Source organism: Python bivittatus, unplaced genomic scaffold (genome assembly GCF_059951505.1).
Source record: "Python bivittatus isolate LINGU-HERP-01145 unplaced genomic scaffold, Pbiv_v1 ctg000680_np1212, whole genome shotgun sequence".
Lineage (NCBI taxonomy): Eukaryota > Metazoa > Chordata > Lepidosauria > Squamata > Pythonidae > Python > Python bivittatus.
Window position 1 is genome coordinate 2426458 of NW_028277095.1, and position 11980 is coordinate 2438437.

Genomic DNA, 11980 nt, shown 5'->3' on the forward strand with positions numbered 1-11980 from the left:
AGAACACGGCCACACAGCCCGGAAGACCCACACCAGCCATCGTATGCCGGCCGTGAAAGCCTTCAACAATACACTGTCTTCTTCCTTTGAGGGGCAGCTACGATGCTAATGTCTTCTCTCATGTTTCATGATTTCAGAGTATTTTACCTTGAGAGATGCCCCCAAATGGAGTTGGGAAGGAGGGCAGACAATAAGTCCAGAGAAGTCCATGTGGAGTCCTGTAGTGAGAGCTTCCCCATTCCTGCTGCAATACCCTGATTGGTGGGTATTTTCTCTATTGGGTCTGCCATCCTTAAAGGGGATTATATGGAGCTCAGTGTGCCCCCTACTCACTCATGCACTGATGATATTACCTAGGCTGGTAATGAAGGATCTGCAGGAAGAAAAGAAGCTCAGAGAACACCAAGAACCCCCAAAAAACAGGAGATGAAAGTAAGTTTACCTACACCACCTGGTGCCATTAGTAATCAGGACACAACAACAACTGGGAAAAGATATAATAGAAACAGAATAGGAAGTAGTGACGGGGACGGCAAAGGATAGGCCTGCTCTGTTTGTGGCAACTCCAAAGATGGACGGGTAGTACTTGAACATAGCATGGTGAAAAGGCCCTTGGGATCTCATGTCGTCCACTCTTGCCCTAATGGAAATTAACTAGTTAGTGGGGATAAATGAAGCCACATTTTAAACATCAAGGAAGCAGCCAAGCTGAACATAATTGCAGAGAGGGGAAATGTGAAAAAAGGAGTGTGATGTTTTAATAAGCAAATAACTCCAAGATGTTAATTACTCCATTAAACTCACAGCAATGAGGTATGCAAATGATGCACTTCCTCTCGATGAATGAGAATGAAGGAAACCATTCAACCACAAAGGCATAGAAGCATTTTCTGGCTTTAACAAAGTACAGCCATATTGGGGCACCATTAGAAAATTTGAGGCCATCGTTAAACATCTGTCAAAGTGCCCCACGCTTCATTGCTAACATCTCCATCAAGAGGCTGACATAACATTGACAGTTGCTCCTGCCAGTTTATTTCAAGCTACAGAAAAAAGGTCGGCTTTTGGCTAGCGTTGGACAAACATTTGCATGCATTCAACCACAAACTTGGCAGGAGCATCAAGCCACCGTGCCAAGGGAAAGCTTGTGCTTTACTAAAGAACACTTACAGGAGAAGAAACGATGGAGGGGCGGGAATGATGTCAACAGGCTAATATGGTTCCTTAGCTTCAAGACCATTCCCAGGTTTAGCGGCTGCCCCAGCAGCCTTACAGTAAGATAGACCATCTTGACTTCAGCGCTCCACCATCACCCACCCCCAACATATAATATTGGTAATGATAGCAGCTCTATGATTTATAGCAAGAGTTTATGGGTTGTCTAGTGCTTATCTACAATGTCCTTATTTAGGGCCGTACAGGAAATTTCAAACAGTGTTTTCTGGAGGAACTGTCTGATCCAATGCAGATATTAGTAATAGTGCTATGCTTCAGTTCTGGGGTCCTGGCAAATGCACGAAGATGTTAGTGCCAGTCCTATATTGCCTCCTTGATGCTCTTAAATTGATATCAGTACAGTGTTTCTAGTGCAAGACCTTCTTCTCCAGCCAAGCACAACTTTCATTCATTCATTCATTCATTCAGCAAATGTATATAGCTGCCCATCTCACAAAATGGCTCTGGGCGGCATACAATACATAAAAACAATAAGAACCATAAAACACTCAAACATAAACAAACCAGAAAAACATAAAACATAAAAACCCAAGTTAGCTAGAGAACAACCATCACTTGACATCACATAACCACCTTCCTAGCTCCCCTCGGGACTTCCAGGGTTGATGGAAAAACCACATTTTGAGGGCTTTTCGGAAGGCAGGCAGGGATGGGACCCCTCTCACCTCAGGGGAAATGATGACTTCCTGCATAATGGAAAATTGCTCCAGGCTTGACCCTTTGTATCAAGATTTAAGCCCTTCTGTGACATCACAGTAGTTCAACCAATAGCTTGAATAATGACTTGTGAGGCAAAATGAGTGAATTAAACTGCTCAGTAACTGTGAAGGAATATCGATCTGGCTTTAGGAATGGGGAAGGAATGAGCAAGCCATTCGGGGGGACTTTCAAAAAGATGATGCAGCCCTGAGAAAGAGGAAAGTGTGAGAAAGAAACTCAAAATAAGCCTACCCTGATTTTGTTTGGTATAAGATGAAGCTCTGACAGGCTTTCAAGATTTGGTTATTCTACCTTACAACGATAAAGAGCATTCCTAGAATCCCTGGAATAACTGGATGCTGCGTTGAATGTTGGAAATGGAAATGGAAAAATGGAATTACTGTGACCATCATTTAAATAATGAAAAATAGAAGCTTTTGTCCTGTGGGGTAGGGCTATGCAATGTTCAGAGGTAAAGGGGGGGAAATGCTTTAGAATATGAGTGGGTTGCATGTTGACAGTGTCTTAAACTTAAATGGGTCTTTCTCTGGGTTGAGCTGCAATTGCAAAGGTCAACCATGCAGTCCTGGGAAAAGACATAGCTGCTTTAAGGAACTACCACACAACCCTAATGACTTCGTAGATAGGTGTATAATAGCTTTTTTAGAGATGGTGCAGAAGTGGTTTGCCCTTGACTTCTTCCAGCAGGTTTTCTAGTCTAGCCTTATGATTTCCTGGTGCTCTTCCCTGCAAGTTACTAGCCAGGTCCAATCCTGCTTAGCTTTTTTCCAGTCACCCAAGGTCGGCCAGGTGTACCGCTGTCAGCTGTAGTACCCAAAAAACAAAAACACTTATATTAAGAGGCTATCTGGAGTCCAAATGTCCCACCAGAAGCATTAGAGATGCTCCTCACCATTTGTTCGACTTCTGAAAACCTGGGGGGGGGGGTGGAGAGAGAAATCACAATATGACCAATATGTGCTGGCTAGGAATTTTATAGGCCAACACCTAATAGAGTGCAATGGGCCAAGCATTTATATTTATACTTTTAACCAAATGAAGCTGTCAACTTGCATTATGTTTGTTGAGGCTGTCTAATTATGCTGATACAATCTGGCCTAGAGCTTGGGCTGGCATTATCATTCTAAGCTGAATTTTCTTTATTCGAAGTTTGATAGATAAAGTACCATTGGCTGAGTCAAACAACCCACTGAATGAGCCATCTTACAACTAAGCATGCTGTATGACAGCGGTCACAGTTTCTCTTCTCATATTTAAGTCTAACATTGTCGAGACAAAATGGCTTAGATTAGACATCATTCTAAGGCAATTTGCTTAAATGTAGTTTACTGAATAAATCATAATTGGTGGGGCTCACATAACTCTCTGTGCCTCAGTCAAACAGCACATTTTGGCTCAGTACAAAGAGGAACTCAAGCTAGAGTCTTCATATAATGTCATTACGTTTTCAGACCTTTCCCACTGTACTCCCCACCCCAAAACACTGCCATTTTACTTCATTTTGCTTAACACATTTTGCCCAGGATTCTGCTGATCTGAGAAAGCTGCTTGCTTTTTGTCTCTCAGAACAGACCCTTTAAACATGAGCAAGAACAAAAAGTGTTACAAATCTCCAACAATGCTATCTGCCTAACCAAAACCCTACCAGCTGATAAGAACCCAAGAGCCATGAAAAATATATACAAAATTGCGCTGGATGAAAAATGTACTTCAGTTCTATGTAACGTTTTCTTTTAGGACAGCTTAGTCTCAGATGACATAATCAACTTATCTAGTAGCTCTAACAGGATAAGATTGGTTACAATGCTCCAGTGTCCTCCAGGTGCCCCCTGGCACCCCGCTGGAAGTTGTGGGCACCACTCCTTAAGAAGGATGGAGACACAGTGGAACATATTCAGTGAAAGGCCCACAAATGGAAGGGACTGAGCATTTTCAACATGGAAAATAAGATATACCTAGGAGATGATTACATGGCAGAGACCAAATACTTATTTTCTGCTATCCCAGAGTGCAGGGTCAGAGCTAATTGGCTAAATTATAGGAAGATGGATTTCAAAAGAATATTAGAAATATTTTAAGGGCAGGGTAACAGTCTGACAATGGAGCTCGTTGGCTTTTCTGCTTGAAACCTTCACACAGAATACTGTATTAGATGAGCAGTGAGCTGACATAAAGAGGGATGTGCAGCTGGAGACCAAGTCCAGAGTAAATAAGCTTCTCCTTCATCCGAAGTACAGTGGATAGATCTCACCTGTACCTGAGGTGAAGAACTGCATGGAGCTCTGTCATTCCAGCATGCTGGACACAGAGACGTCATGGCAGCCAGCTAAAAATCTGTGTTAGTCGTGGGGGGACTTACACATTTTTTTAAGAAATAGATTTTAAAGGAGCATTGCCCAAAAATCCCTGCACCCACTTCTGTGAAATCAAAAATAACACTCTTAATAATCTAGCTTTCTGGCAGATTTCATCCAGTTCTGGTAGAAGTTTTATATATATATAAAATCTGTTTCAAGTTTTCTCACGCTAGACAATAAGAAAGCAAAATTCTGTTCTTTTCATCATTGTGCAGAACTGGGGAACAGTTAGATTAGACTTCTCCCAGAGTGCAGCGGATCCTTTCTGGAATTTTGGACCAGCTTTGAAGCCAGTCAGATGGTTTCTACATGCTTGTTATAAAGTAAGCCATTTTGTTCCTAAACGTAGTTCTTCCTTAAGGTCTTTGGTTTAATTCCTTGGTCTTCATTGTCAATCATCTATGCCCTGCCATAATAGTTCACATCAGACACATGTCTCCTCTGCATAAATCCAAGTAGTACGTTAATCAGAGAAAAGACTTACCTTTCGCAATTGTGTGTTATTAAAGCACCTCCTCCATCCTTCAGTAGATCAGATGACTGAGCTTCCTTTTAAATTTCCTAGAACACCCTGGAGCAACACTAGACAAGACATTCTAGGCAAAATGAAATGCAATTTCCAGCTATTCATCAAAACTGCTTCCATCATTATTGTCAGATACGTCTAAGAGGATCTCTCTGTTAGAAGAATGGCCCTCCCAGGGCTGTCTTTGTTCAACCATCTTCCAAAACTGCAGCTCACCCTCTGATCCAGTTGCTATTACAGGGGTGTGTGGTTGAACAAAACTGTTATTTCTAGTCTGGGTTGTTGTTGTTGTTGTTGTTGTTGTTGTTATTATTATTATTATTATTATTATTATTATTATTATCATCATCTCTCTCTCTCCACATTAAATTGACACCATGATCCAAAGCACATCAGCCAGATAGCAGGGTGGGACCACACTCTGCTTCTGTCAGCTGCTGAAATGAAATGAAATGAAATGAAATGAAATGAAATGAAATGAGATTTAGCATGAATTACTTGGGCCCTCTCTCATCCATACCAATCCCATCCAGCCTTTCCCTTTTCCCATTTTCATGGTGGAAATGTTCACAGGGTGAAGAGGCTCTTCCTGGCCCAATACTCTTTCCATTCCAACAACAACGTTCCTTGATGATAGCGGCAGCAAGAAACGGCTAAGAGGCTTCTTTTCTTACGTTTTCTGCCATGCTATATTGAATGCCCCAGGGCACTATGAGAAATGTGCAGTGGCAGAGTGGAATGGGGGTATCCGTGCTAGTGGACTATGCTGAGGCATCTGCATTTCAATATGCCAGACCCCAGTCCTATTTCGTAGCCTTCTTGCTGAAAAGAAAAAGTGACTATCCAAGCTTATGCCCTGCCAGAGACTCCCATTGCAGCCAGCATGCTGAAATCCCAGAGCTGTGGCCAGATTCTGCTCCCTTTCCTGCACATCCCTGCAGAACCTCTGTCTTTGTTTAATCGACTAACAGGATTCTTCCCCTCCCTTTTGAATGGCCTTTGGCTGAGTATTGACATGAGAATGTCAAACCTTTCTTGTCCTGTATTTGTGCGGGTGAAAAGAAGAATTACCAGAAACATTTGTCTAATAAAATCCTCTCTCATCAGGTGATTGTTTCTCCTTGTTTGCCAAGCAGGGTTGGAGGTACAGATCCGCCCTAGGTCCTCTACACACACCTTATTAAAAATGATACATAGATAAGGAAGTATCAGCTGGAGCTGTAATCAAAGGAGATTGAAGTTCTGCAAGGGTGCATGCAAGCAGTGAATAGCAGGCTTGTTGGAAAAAGTACTTAGGATGTTTGGCCATGTAGCTTAAGGTGTAAAAGGAAGTATTTTGCAGATCAAATTTAATTAGCCTCTTCTAAGCCCAATGGAAGAACTGTTCATCAATAAAATAAGAACTGCTGTTCCCCTCAATTTCCAGATATGTGGTGGTACCATGGTATCTGGAGGAACATCTCTCTCTGGTTGGGTTTTTCCATTCTTGAATATCATCTTCAGAGGTCCTGCCTTCCTAAGCTACATGCAGAAGTAGAGGCATGAAGCACACTTTTTCAGTGGAAAACCCAAGATCTGGAAGCGCTTTCTCCAAAGTATCTTTCTTTTATTGATTTTATTGAAATTTCTTTGTTTGATTGTTGTGAGCCTTCCAGAGTCGTTGAGAGTCAGGTGGCATACGAGTTTAATAAATTATTATTATTCCTGTACCATCTTCAATGTCTTCTATTTATTTTATTTCTTAATCAGTGGCTCCCCAAAATAAGCATACAATAACCCAATGAAAATATAAGATCATGACACAATTAAAAACCTCAACACAATACATGATATCAGGTCCCCAAAACCCTCCAGAAAAACTCTGGCTTCAACTTTTTCCAGAAGTTGGATAATGTTGGAGACAAATGAAACTCCAACAGGAGTCCATTCCAGAGGTCCAGCCCCATCACTGAAAAACAATACACCCCTGGAAGTGGGAGATAACCAGCTGCTTCTCCTAGCACACTTGGTCGGGCCAACTCTAGTGGAGAAATGCAGTCTTGTAGGTAACCCAGGCTTCATAGGTCACAACAGCACTTTAAATTGTAGCCAGAAAAATGTTTTTGAAGGGCAGCATATCCATTTCAGAAGTAAATAATTAAATTAAAACACACACCCACAGAAGGAAGAGGGAACCACAAAATGGTAGTATTAAGAAAAGTAGAGCTCATAAGCAGGGATGAGCTCATAAGCAGAGGTCATGAGCAGTAATAAGCAGGGATTAACACCTGACAAACAATCAAGCAAAAAACAATAGCCTAATCAAGGAACCACCAAGGAGAAAACCACAGCTCCACCAACACTGGCAGGGCAAGCTACTGCATATAAACAGGGAGCAAACCCCACACTCCCTAGCACTGATGTGGTTACCTAGTCAGGCAATTAAATGTCTGCAAGCAAACAACCATGCTCAGAGAGCACCAAGTACTCCACAGTTCAACCCTGAGTGATATATATTCTCTTCTATTGGAAGTAGAGCTCATTAAAGAATAATTTGTACCCAACAAAATTCATATGAGATAGACTTTTGCTACTGAAATTCTGGTCATTTACTGCAGACCAAGTCAGTCTGTCTCTGTCTCTGTCGCTGTCTCTATCTCTATCTGAGAAACCCTATAAAATTAACATTACATTAAAGGGACTAACCTGTTCCTATAAGCTAAGGCTATAAATAAAAGTTTCACTACTGCCTTTGAAACACCTGGGTATTGGTCATTTAAAAAGAATACTTCAATCTCCTCATCATGAGTGCAGTTTATCAAACTAAAGAGTGGATGTATTCGTTCTAACTGCCAGTGTGTGTACAGTGGGTACTTTAAAAGGATGTGCAAAACAGATTCAACCACTTTATTTGAGCAGACATATATTCAATCATCATATGGGAGGTTGGCATATCAACCAGCTATTATCCTAGTGGGGAGAGCATCTACACAGGATAGGGAGAAGAGCCTTCTATATGGGGCATATGCTGAATCTTAGAAAAGTAATCAGGGAGTGTCCAAGGGGAAAAAGCAATCTGTCTATTTGAGAGGTGGGAACATCTGGCTCTGTTTGCATGAATGTCTGAATCCCAAACCCTCTGTTTTAAATTCTACCAGGGTTTTTGCTAGGCTTAAAGCAAGTAGGGCTGGTATTGACAATCCACACGGTCTCAGATCTTGGTCTATTTGTTTTTGCAAAGTAGATTGATGTATATCATGTAGAATGAGATGTACCAATGAGGTCCCCCAAATGATTTGTTTTGCCCAACATCTTAGAAGACATAATAAAGAGAGCTAAGCATCTCTGTTTATGTGTATTATTAAATTAGAGATCAGCAACCCTTGGAGAGAGAATTGCTAAAATCAGTGAAGTAACCCCAAACCATCAACAGCCCTATGAAAGCATGACTAATCATGGATGTAATCCCCCCAAAAACCTACTTTTCTTCATATGTTGCCTTAAACATCTGGTTAACCTACCAAATCATACAATTAACTGACTGAAATGGCTTTACTCTCATTTACAGTGACTCTATCAAACTATATGCTATCATACAGTTAAATATACAGTGCATCTGCAAAGAACAGGCCCAGGCTAGCTTGCTAACGATCTGATTACTAACAATCTGATTGGGAATCTTTTTTTCTTCTTCTTTTTTTACAAAATAAACCACCCCAAATCATACTGACTCTCAGCAATATATAACAAAGCAAGAAATATCAAACATTACAATAATAAAACAATAGCCAAGACAACTGACCACAAGGTCAAAGATACATATGAATATAACTTCTTAACCCCCATTACTCCCATTATTATAACATTTCTATTATTCTGATTAGCATTTTGTAGCCATGAACGGCAGAGCTTTTCAGAAAAATAGGCGTACTGTTGCACTCCATTTTTTTTCCACAGTTGGGACCAGAAAAACCTCCTACTTTTATCAAGTATCTTGTCATCCAAAGCCAATGGAGGCTTTCATGACATTACAAGAGAAAGAGAGTGAGATATTTTATTCTCTCCAAAGCATTAATAGTATTTGACAAGAAACAAAGAATTAAGTAAACTAGATGATAATCACACACGGTGAACAAATAACGTCCGGATCCTGGATTAAAGCGACGTGACAAAAGTAATCAAAAGTCCAAGCGCTAGAACGTTGGCAGTAAGAGTTGTACACAAAAGACTGTCCGATAGGGTGTTTTTGGAAACTGGCATAACAGAGAATTATTTAACCTGTCAAGGACTGTTGACAAGTGGCTGAAGACAAAAGGCAGAAACCAAAAGAAAGTTTTCATGAACAATACTTGTTGAAATGAATATATGTGCACAAGAACGGCAAGCAAGTTGTTTCCTCATTGCCTAAGAAGTTCAAGTTTAATTCAGGAGAATCGTTAGGACCCAAAGTAAAGTTCATAATGGGGAAAGGGAGATGAATGGGTGGGTTGAACCCATTGCCATTCCAAGAGAGGACTCTCTAGGGAGGATAACGAAGTGGGCTGTTATTTTCAGTGGGAAGACAGTGGGCTGTTATTTCCAGTAGGTATTCTTTTCTTTTTCATTCTTTCCAACCCAAGAGAACGTTGGAAAGAATGAAATCATGCAAAGGGACTCTGATGGTCTGTCTTTCCATCATCAGCAAAACTCTCCAACAAACAGAACGGAATGGGACCAAACTTGGTGTGGAGGGAGACGTTGGCAAAAAGTTTGAAAATGGGCTGGATCCAGCCAGGAATTGCAGGGCGGGGTGGGGGGTGCGGTTAAAAAAAGAGCTCCTATTAAAAAGTTGGAAAGCATTCCAGAAGCTATGCTCTGTATGTTCTCCCTATCTTGTTTAACTTTTTAATACAGGTGGCATCTGAGATTGTAACTGTGATTCCTAATGGAATCACCCCTTCCTCTGTCAAATACAAAGGAAGCTACAGATGTTTCCATGTGCTCTACAGAAGTTCCCAAGTACATCACTAATTGTCGATGTTAAAATACTTATCAATTGGGTCCTGCTTAGGTTAGAGTGAACCAGTGTTTCTCATACTTGGCAACTTGACATGCTGGCTGGGGAATTCTAGGAGTTAAAGTCCACACATCTTAAAGCTGCCAAGTTTGAGAAACACTGGCATTAGACACTAGTTGCAAACTTACATATATTTCAGTTAAGTCGTTTGCAGACTTCAGAAAACAAGCCCAACGTGGAGAGAAGATATACATGGGAGAAGCAAGCTTTCATTGCTGATAGCCTAATTTTCCATTTTTGAACCAATCCACCAACCAAAATTTAGTTATTGTCTGAAATCCTTAATCCTCTAAAATTTGAATTGTAGTTTGTCAATAAAAACACATTAAGGAGAACATGTTTGTTCCTAAAAACAAAGGATAAAAATTGCATACTGTTGGTTGCAAAAATTATTCACATGAGGCAAAATGGCAAAAAGAAATCCTTTTTTTTTTTTTTGGTGAAGTGTGTCCCACATTACATGCAACTTTTAGTGGAAACTTTTAAAACTAATTTTGAAAATAGACCAAGCACGCTTGCAAAATGGAAAGAAACTAACATGGCTAAATTCATTCTTACTAGCAACTTTTCTGCATCTTTACAGATGCGTTTTCTATACCACAACTGATTGCCAATTTGCAGTGATACAGCTCACAAAAACGTTTAGTAATGCTTTATTATTTAGTAGAAAATACTGGAGGATGCATTGCAAATGAGCTTTTTATTGTACCAATTGCCATTCCTTGGCTACAGATTTTTACCAGGAAGCTAGGTGTTTTCATGGAAGAACCATCCTTGCTTCTTCCATCTTTGAGGAAGAAGAGAAAGTAGATTCAGGTTAGATAATGGAAATACTTCCTAATAGTAAAAGCTGTTAACCAGTGGAATTGGTTGCATCCAGAAGTGATATTTCCTTCTCACAGTCTTGAAAGAGAAGCTAGAAATATTTGGAAGATCCTGCATCGAGCAAAGGGTGACAATCTCTGAGGTCTCTTCTGATTCCATCACTTTATGATTTTGACTTATTACAGAAAACTTGCTGAGGAAGGAAAGGGAGAGAGAATTGCTACAAAATGTAGTGAACCAACAGGTCTCCCAGGGTCTTTCCAAAGGAAAAGTTTGCATTGTGTAAAATCAGAATAAGATGAAACAGAAATAGAATATGGAAGACTAGGATCTGGATTTTGCTCTCCCTTTGCTTTTTTGTCTTAACCGTCCTCATTGGATCCTCTCCAGGTATGCTGGATTATAATTCCCATTATCCCCAACCAGATTGGAAAAAACTATCCTAACTCCTGGCCTAATGAATTTAAATGTTACACACATTTTGAGTGACTGTCAGTGAAATTTGGGAACAAGAGGGACTGGAAGAGGATTAGCAAACCATTGAGTAAAAGCTGGGTGAAAGTGAGACTCATTGCATTTAGATTAAAATTAAATGAAGTAATGTTCTCCTTGAATCACAAAAAACATTACAATTCAGCATCAATGCTTGGAGGGGTTCTGCAGGTCACTGTAATCTTGACTGGGCAATACTAAAAAACTTCCTTTATTAACCGATTTGCCTGACGTTAATACATTTATCCAGGAAAAAGTAGGATAATAAAATGTTACTTGTGCTTGATGAAATGCTCTGAACAAGAGTATGTTTTGGTTTTCATCGTCAGATGAACTTTGGATTCCTCAGCCTCTTGTCTTGCCCTACTCACCACCCAATGTTGGTTAAAGCAGAGATGCAAACTGTGCTCAACCACCACTTGGCAATGGCCCACCCCAGTTTTACACAATGCATGGAGGGTAGAGCAGTAGGGCTCTGGATTTTCTACATGTCAAGAGAGATCACTCTGCAAGGCATTTGATGGACAAGAAGTGCAAAGGCATTTCAAGATAAACCAGAATCTCTTGGAGGGTTGGGAACTTAGGCATGGCTGGGGCTTCAGTTAACATTTGGAGGGGGAAAGACCTAGGTAAAAAACCTGTAAGATATGTGGACTTCAACTCCCAGAATTCCCTAGCCAGCATGTTGGCTGGGGAATTCTGGGAGTTGAAGTCCACATATATTAAAGATGTCAAGGTTGAGAAACACTGAGCTAGGCATTTATACTTCTCCTTTTCCTTGAAAGCTTA